The following is an 11,815-nucleotide window of genomic DNA, read 5'->3' on the forward strand; positions in this document are numbered from 1 at the left end:
AATAAACTATAATAACGGTGTTATTCAAGAAAGTGAAACAGTGTAGAATATAAAGTTAATAAAAACACAGCTGCTCAAACAGTCGTGAAGACACAACTACATTAGGATAACAGTAAGGAAGCAAATTATAACCTCTCCTCAGTGCACACCAAGTGAATCCCAATGTAAATCAAATGAATCCCAACGTGAATCAAATGAATCCCAATGTGAATCAAATGAATCCCAATGTGAATCAAATGAATCCCAATGTGAATCAAATGAATCCCAATGTGCCTAGGGGCAATAAAACAAGACAAAATAATGGGGTGATAAAACACTAGGCTTCGCTCTCAAACAAACCCAACAAAACAACTTCTGCTGAGCATTAAATGACAAGAAGCTAATTAAATCAGTTTACCCTTAAGGCCTTTCCAACAAAGCTTGCATTATTCTGTGGATTTGATCAGTAACAGCATTCATTAAGAAGTTTTTTTCTCTTCAAAATCCTTTTTAGATCAAACTCTATGAGATTAGTATTAGACTGTATTTACATCATAGAATATTTTCAGCAGGCCTCATGCATGATCTTAGACTGCTACTCTCATCCTAGGTTTCTGTCCTACAGTAAAACTAAACTAAGTAAATTTAACTGTAGAAGAATGAAATCTATTGGGAAATTTGAGCTCATATCAGCAGCAATAATAACATTAACTGAACCCACAGACATGTTTTGTGTTACTGTATGTCAAAAAAAAAAGAAACACGCCTTGTTCAGGAGACTGTGTTTTAAAGATAATTTTGTAAAATCCAATAAGCTTTACAGAGCTTTATCAGAAAGGGTTTAAACAAAGTTTTTCAAGATTTTTCAATGAACCGTAAACAATTATTGCACATGAATCTATGGAACAGTCCTTAAGACACGAACAGTTTACAGGCTGTAGGAGATTAAGGTCACAGTTACCATAAGTTAGGACACTAAAGAGACCTTTCTACTGACTCTGAAAAACACCAGGAGAAAGATGCCTAGGGTTCCTGCTCACCTGCGTGAACATGCCATAGACCTGCTGCAGGGAGGCATGAGGACTGCAGATGTGTCCAGAGCAATAAACTGCAATGTCTGTAATGTAAGACGCCTAAGACAGTGCTACAGGGAGACAGGAAGGACAGCTGATCGTCCTCGCAGTGAAAAATTACATGTAACCGTGTCTCCCCCCGCCCCCCAATTATTTACACATGTTAAGAAATTTGCTGGAATTAAAGCACTTGAATGTGACAGGAGGTTTCCTGTGCCGTATTGATCCAGCTGTGGGTCCTGAGAGATGTTGGAGGGATCATGAACATAAACAAATGAAGCAGGGGAAAAAAAAAACAACCAAATTCTGTCAGAGATGTAGGATGGCAAATCATTTAAACACTCCAAGACATATATCCATCTAAAGATAATATGGGTGCCATCCAAAAATGATTAGCGTTTTTATTATTACAACCCCAAAAAGTTGGGACAGTAAGGACAATGCTTAAAATAACAACAAAGAGGGGGGATTTGTAAATGTACTTTGACTTGTATTTAAACAAACAAACAAAAAAACATATAAAGACATTTAAATAATGTTTATTTTGGAATTGATGCATGCAACACATTCCAAAAAAGTTGGGACAGGCTCACTTAGGACTAATAGGTATGTGAAGTTGAAATAAGAAGGTGATGTGAAACAGGTGAGGCAATCGTCTAACCATAGTATATAAGCAGCCTCCAAAAAAGGCCTAGTCCTTCAAGAGCAAGGATGGGTTGAGGCTCACCAATCTGCCAACAGATGCATCAGAGAATAATCCAACACTTTGAGAACAACATTCCCCAAAGACAGATCGGTAGGATTTTGGGTATTTCACCTTCTACAGTGCACAATATATTTAAAAGATTCAAGGAATCCGGTCAAATCTCAGTGCGTAAAGGGCAAGGATGAAAATCACTTCTGAATGCGCGTGATCTCCGACCCCTCAGTCATCACTGTCTTAAAACCGTCATGAATCTGTAATGGAGATCCTGACATGGGTTCAGGAAAATTGGGAAACCTTTGTGAGTCGACACCATTCGCCGCTGCATCCACAGATACAAGTTAAGGCTTTACCACGCAAAGCAGCAGCCGTGCATCAACACTGTCCAGAAGCACCGCTGACTTCTCTGGGCTCGGTCTCATCTGAGATGGACAGTAACACAGTGGAATCGTGTTTTGTGGTTTGACGAGACGACATTTAAAGTAGTTTTTGGACAAAACAGCCGTCGTGTTCTCCGGGCCAAAGAGGAAAAGGACCATCCAAGCTCTTATTAGCGTCAGGTCCAAAAGTCAGCGTCTGTCATGATATGGGGGTGTGTCAGTGTCCATGGCATGGGTAATATATGCACATCTATGAATTCAGCATTACTAAGATATGAACACATTTTGGAGCAACATACGCTGCCATCCAGAGCAGGAGAACGCCAACCCACATTCTGCCCGGATTACAAGCGCATGGTTGCGTAAGCAGAGAGTGTTGCAGTCCTGACCTGTCTCCGATTGAGAACGTGGGGCGAATTATGAAGCTGCTCAACTGACCCCGTACAGCTGAGCAGCTGAAGAAATGCATAATGGATGAATGGGGGAAATTCCACTCGCTAAACTTGGTGTCTTCACTCAGGGCCCAAATGCTTAATAAGAGTTATTAAAAGAAAAGGTGATGTTACACAGTGCTAAACAGTCGACTGTCCCAAATTTGTGGAGTGTGTCGCAGCCATCAGATTTGAAATGAGTGTATATTTTCAAACACAAATTAAATTTACAAATTAAATTTACAAAGTAAAACATCAAATAATGTGTTAATTATGTGTTTTCAATATACAATATACAGGGTGAACTGAAATGACTCTTTTTGTTTTGTTTTGTTTTTCCATTTTCCATACTGTCCCAACTTTTAAGGAATTGGGGTTGCATTCTTCTTCTTCTTCTTCTTCTTCTTCTTCTTCTTCTTATTATTATTATTATTATTATCAGTGTACAAACTATATGAACACTCCAAGTTGCATTAACGCTCACTGTGTTTTTATGTGTCTGTCTGCGTGTATATGTGTGTGTGTGTGTGGGGGGGGGGGGGGGGGGGGGGCGGGGGTTATTTGCTGGATTTAGTTAAAGGCCAAAAAAAAAAGATTGCCTCTCCCTCTCTTAACTCCCTGTTTGTTCACACACACACACACACACACACACACACACACACACACACACACACACACACACACACACACACTCATGCCTGCACACAAAAAGCCTAATGCAGTACAAGCCTTATCAGCATTGCTGCAGTGGCATGTCTGTGGGAAAAAAAAAAAAAAAGGAATATTAAAATATTCTCTTGAGAAACTCACTCAGGTGCTTAACCACTTTTGGACAGGCAGTTCAACTGAAGCCTTTTTAAAACCGAAAAGAACACACACACAAAAAGTAGTCATTTTAGCAAGATTCTGCTAATGCATATGCCTATGCATGTACATAGCTCACATTTGAGTGCCAAGTGTTTCACACCAGCACTGGTGAGGTAAAAGACCTTCCCACGTGTGATGTGCGCAATGCATGATAAACCCCGCTACTTAGTTTCATTGTGGAGTAAATAAACCTTTCAATAATGTTCATCTAGTAAGTCTGTTGTTGCAGTAATGAGATAATAGAGTAACAACCTCTATTAAGCTCTATTCATATGGAATTAATTCTACACCAGGAGCTTCCAAGAGTCCCAAAATTGGTGGGTGAACATACATTATGAACAGCCATTCATAAATATACATGTAATGGTTCGTATCACTTGGTCTCCATCCTGAAGCCCATTAGAACGAGAAACAAAATAAGATTAGTATACAGAAAGAACTCTATTGTAGCAATTATACCCAGTGGCTGCTACAGGTTTCCTCACCTTCCTCTTTGAATGTGAGAGTTTTATCACAAAGGAGGAATTAATATCCTAAAAAATATGATATGATATGATATAGTGGTGGATGAAGTACCTGAAAGCCACACTTGAGTAAAAGTACAGATATCTTACCAGAAGATGACTTTGGTAGATGTTAAAGTCACCATTCAGAATATTACTTTTACTATTACGTTTTAAAATATCTGATACTTTATTGTACTTAAGTATGGATAGTATTTTTTTTATACTAAACGTACTTAAGTAATGAAAATAAAAGTACAAGTGAAATGCTGTGAATAAAAAAAAGGCATTAAAAAATATTATTTTTACTTAAAAATGGAGCTTACATAGCACAAAAACAAGGTCCTCAGGCTGAGGCTCACACAAGGAGCAAATAAATATTATTTAAAATAGATTTTATATACATTTTGAGCAGCAAGATTGACGGTATTAACTCAGTATTAACTAAATATTATTTAAAATTGATTTTATACACAGTTTGAGCAGCAGGATTGTTCCGTATTAGCTCTGTTTCTTCCATTTTGTTTCCTTTGAATTAAAAAAAAAGTCCAAAATGTTTAAGTTTTTTTTTTTTTTGGTTTTAAGTAAAAAAAATAAATAAATAAATAAAGCCGTTTCGAATTTGAAAAAATGAACTGTTTAATTTGAATGTGGGGGGACTCCAAGCAAAACTGTTCATGTAAAGATGTTTCTTCACAATTACAATTTAAATGACTTGTAAACAGTTGTGCTCCAAAATTCTCTGTTTAAATGGAAAGCAAACACAGTGATTATCATTGAATATCTTTGGCTGCTGAATCTGCACCATGTGGATGCTTGTATAACTGCGAGACTGATCGTTTGCTCTAACATGTCAACACAAATCAAATGTCGATTCAGAAAACATGTCTTTACAACGTAAAGAATTTAAAGAACAAAATCCTGTTTTTCCTTCCCTCCCATTCCTTCTTTCATCTGTCCCTCTCTCCGTCCTTCCTCATATCCTTCCCTACAGTAAAACCCAGTCAGTACTTGAAACTGAAATATTTCCTGTTCATCTTCAACAGAAGTCGGTTTTCAAAATTGCGAGAATTCAGTCTTGCTCTTCTTGGGCCGAAGACTAGTCATGCAATGTTAAATAGCATTTCACAGGCTGCAGAGGCAGGTAAAGGTGTGTTCAGCTTCACAGACAGCTTGCACACAGCTTTGAAGGATTTCAACAAGTCCGTGTGATCTGCTGAACAGGCCAAGTATCCGTCCGGTTGTTTGGAGCTGTCTTGTGCTTGAGATGGCAGCAGGATGAGAAAGAAGTCATCTTTATCAGATGAACTGGACCTAGCATCAGCTGGCTGCAGGGAGGATCCGTCCATGTGCTGCTTGATGTAATCCATTCCTGAAATAGTGAGCATGAAAATATAAATTATAGGATTAATACAACATTCCAATATGTCATGATTTTTTTTATTATTTGAGGTTTAAAAAAAAATAGTGTGCAGTGATAATTTTTTATAGAGTGTCAAAATGTGCCCCTGTACACTTATTTTTCCACGATCCCCATGTTGTTTTGCCAATTCTGATTGTAGCGTCATCCTTTGCCTAAGTTGTTTTAAATTTTGGTAGAAGAATCACGGCTCAGGGTCTTCAAACATGTGGCCAAAGCGATTCTTTTTTCCCACCAGTAAAGCATCCACCAGAGGCCTGGAGGCTCGGTCAAGCTTGATGCTCAGTAGGTTGATTGTTGGAATTCTGGGCATTTGCTTCTGCTTGCGAGATGTTGGTTTCCTTGGTGACTGGGCTCATAGCAGCAGTATATTCAGTGAGGAATTCAAGTTCAGCTGGATTAAACCTGTAAAACAACAACATTGGTTTTATAACACTATAAAACCATTCATCTAGTGAACAAAAACTAAAATGGACCAATGATACATGGAAGTTGGGATACAGTTAATGCCCAAGAAAGGGTGGGGAATCGCAGGGACAGTTCTAAAGACATTCAGGACGTTTTCTTAAATTGTGATAACATAAAACTTGCACAATTTTATTCTTACTCACAGTGGAAGCTTTACATCTGTGCAGATGACTGTGATGGCCCCCTCACCCTTATCTTTGATGATCCTCAGCAGTCTTTCCACTGCCATGAACAAGGAGTTCCACCTGGTTGCATTTGGATGGAGCAAACATCTTCAACATTTTTGGCTGCAAGTGTGGATCTTCCACATTTGTTCCAAAGTGCATTACATTTTCCAAATGTTGAATGGTACACTTTCTTGTATACCTCATTGGATGTTGCTTTCATAGCTTCAACCATAGCTATTAGGTTGAGTAGGTGACAAGGGAGACGAAACTCAAAGCCATCATCTTCATTCAGAAGTGCTGACACATCAACAAACTCCACCTCTTCACCCACGCTTCATCCTCTCCCTTTTGAGATGCATCACCATCACTTTCGACTGCATTGTTCTTCTCATCTTCTCCAAAAACCTGGAAAGCTTTTCTGAAATTAGAACCATTATCTGTTCTCAGAATCTGACAACGAATTTCAAACTCGGAATCGATATCATTCAGGGTGTTTGCCAACACATCGAATGTGTGCGAACCTTTCAACTGTGTGCTAGGGCTGCTGAGTATCTGGTGAGACTGTCGGGGTCAATCCAATGTACAGTAACACCTATGAAGCGCCTCCTTCTGACAGACCAGCAGTCAGTGGTGGTAGCGATATGGTCAACCACTCTCATGGCCTCGGTCACTGCCTTCTTCATTCCGTTGAGGCATCATCAATCGTAGAGCGCAGGGTCAACCGTGACATTATTTTTGCATTAGGTTGCAGTTCCTTCACAAAATCTCTCGTTCAAGGCTGGAGCCCTTCGACCACATACTTCACAACAGCCTTGTCAATGAGACAATCCAGTTGTTCACTAATGTGGTCTGTTTACTGGTGGATGGCCTCTCAGGAGTCCTTTTTCTCTTCGTTGATGTCAGCTCTCCATATTGTTTAAGGTGGTGTATATGCTTTCTCTGAAACAGTGAGAGAGAAACATTTTCTAAGCATAATAACTTTAGCTACAGGATTTAAAAGCTACCCAACAACACTAACAGTCAATTAGCATTAACTGTAAGCAAGTTATGCATCATCTAGCCCTGGTTTGTGTTACTGATGTCATCATTAGCTGCGTTTACATGGACAACAATAATCCACTCTTAACCCGATTAAGACCATACTCTGATTAAGAAACTACCATGTAAACAGTGATTTTTACTTACCTTAATCTAATTAAGGTCATACTCGAAATAAGCTCTAATCGAATTAAGACGTATGGAGTACTCCTGTTTTAGTCGCATTATCGACATGTATTACAGACATGTAAACACCTTAATCACATTATGAATGTCGTGTGGGAGTTTTCACTGCATTTTGCGACAGGACACGATCACACACGGCAGTTTTACGTTTTACGGCGAACAAGAGAGTTCGGCTGCGTCCCAAACCAGATACTTGCCTACTACAGGCCTGTAGTGGGGAAAAATACATGTATCTCGGCTACCATATAGACGTACTATATTACGTATGCGGTTTGAGACGCAGCCCACGGATTCAAGCAGTCGTCTATTTGCACGTACAGCATGACTAATAATTAACCGCACTTAAAGCGTTCGTAAAAAAAATAAATAAAAACACTCCAAACTGTATGCGGTACCATAACGAAGACCAACTGTATGTCGATACGTGAAATTCTAGAGGGACGTCGGACGGCGTGGCACGGTGACGTAATGACGCGGGCTGTTAAACTAATTATTATCTATAACATGTAAAACGGGAACATGACTGGAGTATTCTAAAAGCGACTCATGTAAACACCTTAATCACATTATTATCTTAATCAGAGTAAGGTCAATAATTAGATTACTGCTGTCCATGTAAACGTAGTCACTGTTTCATATTAAAACAGTTCATTAACTTTGATTCATAATGTAAACCTACATTTGAGTCATAAATAAAGCCAAGTAACTTATAATCACCGGATTTTGATGTAATAATTTAAAAGCAAAACTCGAAGAAAGTATGGCACTTTTGAAGATCTTCTGTAACCTGTCACTACTACGAACATCTCTGAATATTTCCAAATTTTTGAGTATAGTAACCATTATCTAACGATGCTGGTTACATATGTGAACTGGCTTAATGTTAACGAAATAGCACTAAGGCTGAGGATTCAGAGGAGTAATCTTAACTTACCTCAATGTGTTTCTTGAGGTTGGACGGCGAGTTTTTAAATTCCAATATTTCTGTGTCTTTGGGTAAGCATAAGAGGCACTTCATCCAGTACGAAGACTCTTTCATTCCAACATAAAAAACATTACTCGTGTTCAAAATATGGCCACGGGTGTTCACCTTCGTCCCAACCGTCGTTTGTCGTGGGAGTCGAAGGTGCCGCTGTTATTTCTGCTTCCATCATGAAATCGGTGGAACTGAGTAACTTGCTAGCATGACACACCTGGGCAGAGCAGCTTTAAGAAAATCTTTGGCTTGGCTTGAGTGGAAAATGACATGAATGGTGGTTATGTGAGCACTTGTTTGCACATGCGCAAAGAGATTTAATTCATGCAAACACCAGACCACCGATTCGTCAAACCGGCTTGCTTGCAGTCTGTGTTCTGACGATTTTTATCTTGTAGTAATGAATATGCTTCGGGGAAATGTATTGGAGTAAAAGTGAAAGTTGACAGAAGTATCAAAACCCAAGTAAAGTATAGATTCTCCCCCCAAAAAAATACTTAAGTGTGGAAACGAAGTATTATTACTTTGTTACATTACACCGCTGATGAGATATGAGATATTACTTTCATCTCTGCTTTTCTCCTTTTTGCTGTGCAGTTGTGTTTTTTTTTTTTCTTCCTGATATACACAGCAGTTCTCTTCTGTACATCTAAAATGTACTCGATATGTTTTGATCTGTCAAGTTCTGCTGAAGTGTTTGTTCCTCATATTGATTTAGACACTGATGAAAGACTCACATGTATAAGAGAGTCCTTTTACAAGACTGCTTTCGCTGTGCTCTATTGATTGAGCCTGGCAGTTCATGGCTGTGCATGGAATAGAAAATGTTTCCATGTTGAAAACGTCTCAAAGTTTCGCGCTTGCTTTACTAGGATTGCTTTGAATTTTGAAGTAAGTTTGTGTGTGTGTGCATGTGGGTGTGTGTACATCAGTGGCTTTTAAAATAGAGGAAGCATAGGTGTGTGTGTTATAGAAGTATATATCTGTGTGTGTGCTCTGTTGTATCTGTTGGTCTCTCTAATTCTCTATCTCTCCTCATTACAAGTCTTATATATATATATATATATATACTGTATATTTTACAAAAGTTTGTATTAAAAGAACAAACAGTGCAATACTGCAGTGAGATATTACATTTCACCAAGAGTGATGAAGACACATTTTTACATTTAATATAGAACCATTTCTATTGAAATTGCATATTTCACTGAAATTTTATGGGAAGATGGGGCATCAGCTAGAGATGTGCACAGGGTTATTTGTTTGCAATCCTGCACACAGTTATTATTTCTGTCTGTACACGCTCATGATATTTTATAATGAAGTCAGTCGGTTCAATTTCCCAAAAAATATAAACAAATGAGTGTAATTTAAAGCACCGTGACTATGACCAGGCGGTTACTATGTAAATGTTTCATATACAAGCGGTGCACACCTGGGGCGTATTCCAGAAAGCATTCAGAAAGGTTAACTTACTGTCACATAAACCCTGAACTCTCGGTTGATTAACTAACCCAGACCTTGCTGACTCAGAGTATGTCGGTTCCAGAACACCTCTTAGGAGTAAAGTTCAATCAACCTCCAATCGGTCACTCAGAGTTAATGCATGTGCACGGCGAGTACATAAAGGCATCATTGGTGTTATCAGGAGTCACCATGGAAACCTGAAAAAAAGCGAGCTGCATACTTCAGCGAAGCAGAAGTTAGAGGTTTTAACGCATGGTTATGAGGAATATAAGGCATTTACAACAACAACAAAAAAATGAACTGCTGCTTCAGACAGAGAGTCGGCTTGGAAAAAAAGTAACGGATCGAGTAAATGCGTGAACTTATAAGCTCTTAAATATCTGAAAAGTTTCCTTTCACTATGATGCTAAATTAAACATTGATCCTATTAGACCCGTGTCGTATCATTTAATAGACATGCCTTTACTTATAGCCCTGCATCAATATCTTAACATTGTACATAATAATAATGATAATAATAATATAATAGGATTTATTTTTTTTCTGGATCCAGAAGAACTTGGAGACAAAAAAAAAAAGATAATATTTCATAAACTTCCTAAATTGTACCCTAACTAATTGGCCCAAATTTGTATAATAACATTTCACTAGGTTCTATATAGCCACGGGAAGAAGACAGGGGCCCGTAAAATGGGTGGGGGACCACCAGCACCTTCCCTCACTCCGACTGAGGAGCTGGCACTCTCCCTTAATCAAGGGGGCAGTTCCAGGGGGCAGTTCATCAGAGTCATCTACCTCCCATGATATAAGTGGCTTGGTAAAATGCACGTGTAGCGTATTAGTACTTAGGACTTGTTTTTTTGTTTTGTTTTGTTTTGTTGTTTTTTTTTGTTAAGTTTCCAGTGCTTTAATTGATTTATCCTTAAACAATCAAGACGAAAATAAACACTGCCACGGTCTAAAAAAGGAATTTTTAAATAACTCTTTATTGGCAATGTTTCACTTGTGTATTATTCACGTTTATTTTATTTCACTACATATGGTGTGTACTGTAATCTTAATTGTTTTGCCCCTACTAGATATTCCTTATGTCTTTGTGTATCGGGTGTATTTGTTTGAGAATGTACATGATTTAATTTTCTTACAGTTGCTGAGGGACACGTTGTATTAATTGACCCTCCTGCCACAGTTGTTGTGTTCAGTTGTTGTTTCTGTTTGCTAGACCAAACATCATTAGTAATTTGCACTGTAGGATGTAGATGAAGAGACCACCTCTGCTGTGACAGTGGTACAGAATGAAGATGCTGGAAGGCCCACAGAGGTTTAACTTATAATGCATTCCTTAGTTTAAAAAAATGTGATTATTAAAACTTTGTAATTGTTCCCTTAAACATTATGGCAATTCCTGTACACAGGAGGGTCCATCTACCTCCACACAGAATCTTGGCAGTGTAAAAAATTGCTTGCAGTTGTGCCGATTAAAAATATTTGGCCTGTGTATGTATTACAGAAATGTATAATGTCAATTATATTGAATTATCATTCGGTCTTGCTGCAAAGGAGCTGTATAAGGTCCATCATCAAAGGCAAATTAGAAAAAGTGACATGGATATGGACCTTCTACAACTTCAAATGGAGGGAAAAAGGGAGGTGCTCCGGACCAGGTTATGTTCAGAGAGTAAGTTGCTATGGCAACTTACATACCCTGAAAGTTCCCTCCGTTTCTGGAACTGAAACTGAGGTTATCCGTTAACTCTGCGTAAACTTATCCAGGTCAGTCGCATAACCTACTTTCTGGAATACCCCCTAGTAATCTCAAACCGAAAACAAACAAACAAACAAGCAAAAACACAGAGAGACTCTTATGACATACATAACTATATTTGTATCCATTTAGAACATATTATCTTTTAAAATAATGTATTCAGTTACATCCCTAGGGTGTATATGTGGGTGTGTGTGGGTTTAAACAGCTGTGCTGTTACGGATTACCAGTTGCCAGTGCTCAAAGTCTGGATTTAGACATTGTTTTGACTTGAGTCACAATTTTTACATCTTTGAATAATCTAATTCGTATTGAGTGAAAGAAACTCACTTGATTTTCCAGGAAGCAACCTTGAATTCTGTGACATTAGCACTGAGTCATAATTTAACAAC

General features: G+C 38.4%; 1 long non-coding RNA gene across 3 annotated transcripts; it reads right to left on the minus strand.

Annotated features, from left to right (window-relative positions):
• Positions 1–4,274: 4,274 nt before the first annotated feature.
• Positions 4,275–9,209, minus strand: LOC108259648 (uncharacterized). Of its 3 annotated transcripts, none has more exons than XR_001810973.3 (4): positions 8,150–9,209; positions 6,513–6,930; positions 5,968–6,409; positions 4,275–5,761 (listed from the first exon to the last, which is right to left on the minus strand). It is a non-coding gene; the product is annotated as an uncharacterized LOC108259648 (long non-coding RNA). The 3 variants fall into 3 exon arrangements; XR_001810974.3 differs by having other exon boundaries at positions 5,968–6,069; positions 6,191–6,930; XR_001810972.3 differs by having other exon boundaries at positions 5,968–6,930.
• Positions 9,210–11,815: the final 2,606 nt, after the last annotated feature.

This window comes from Ictalurus punctatus, chromosome 2 (assembly GCF_001660625.3).
Source record: "Ictalurus punctatus breed USDA103 chromosome 2, Coco_2.0, whole genome shotgun sequence".
Classification (NCBI taxonomy): Eukaryota; Metazoa; Chordata; class Actinopteri; order Siluriformes; family Ictaluridae; genus Ictalurus; species Ictalurus punctatus.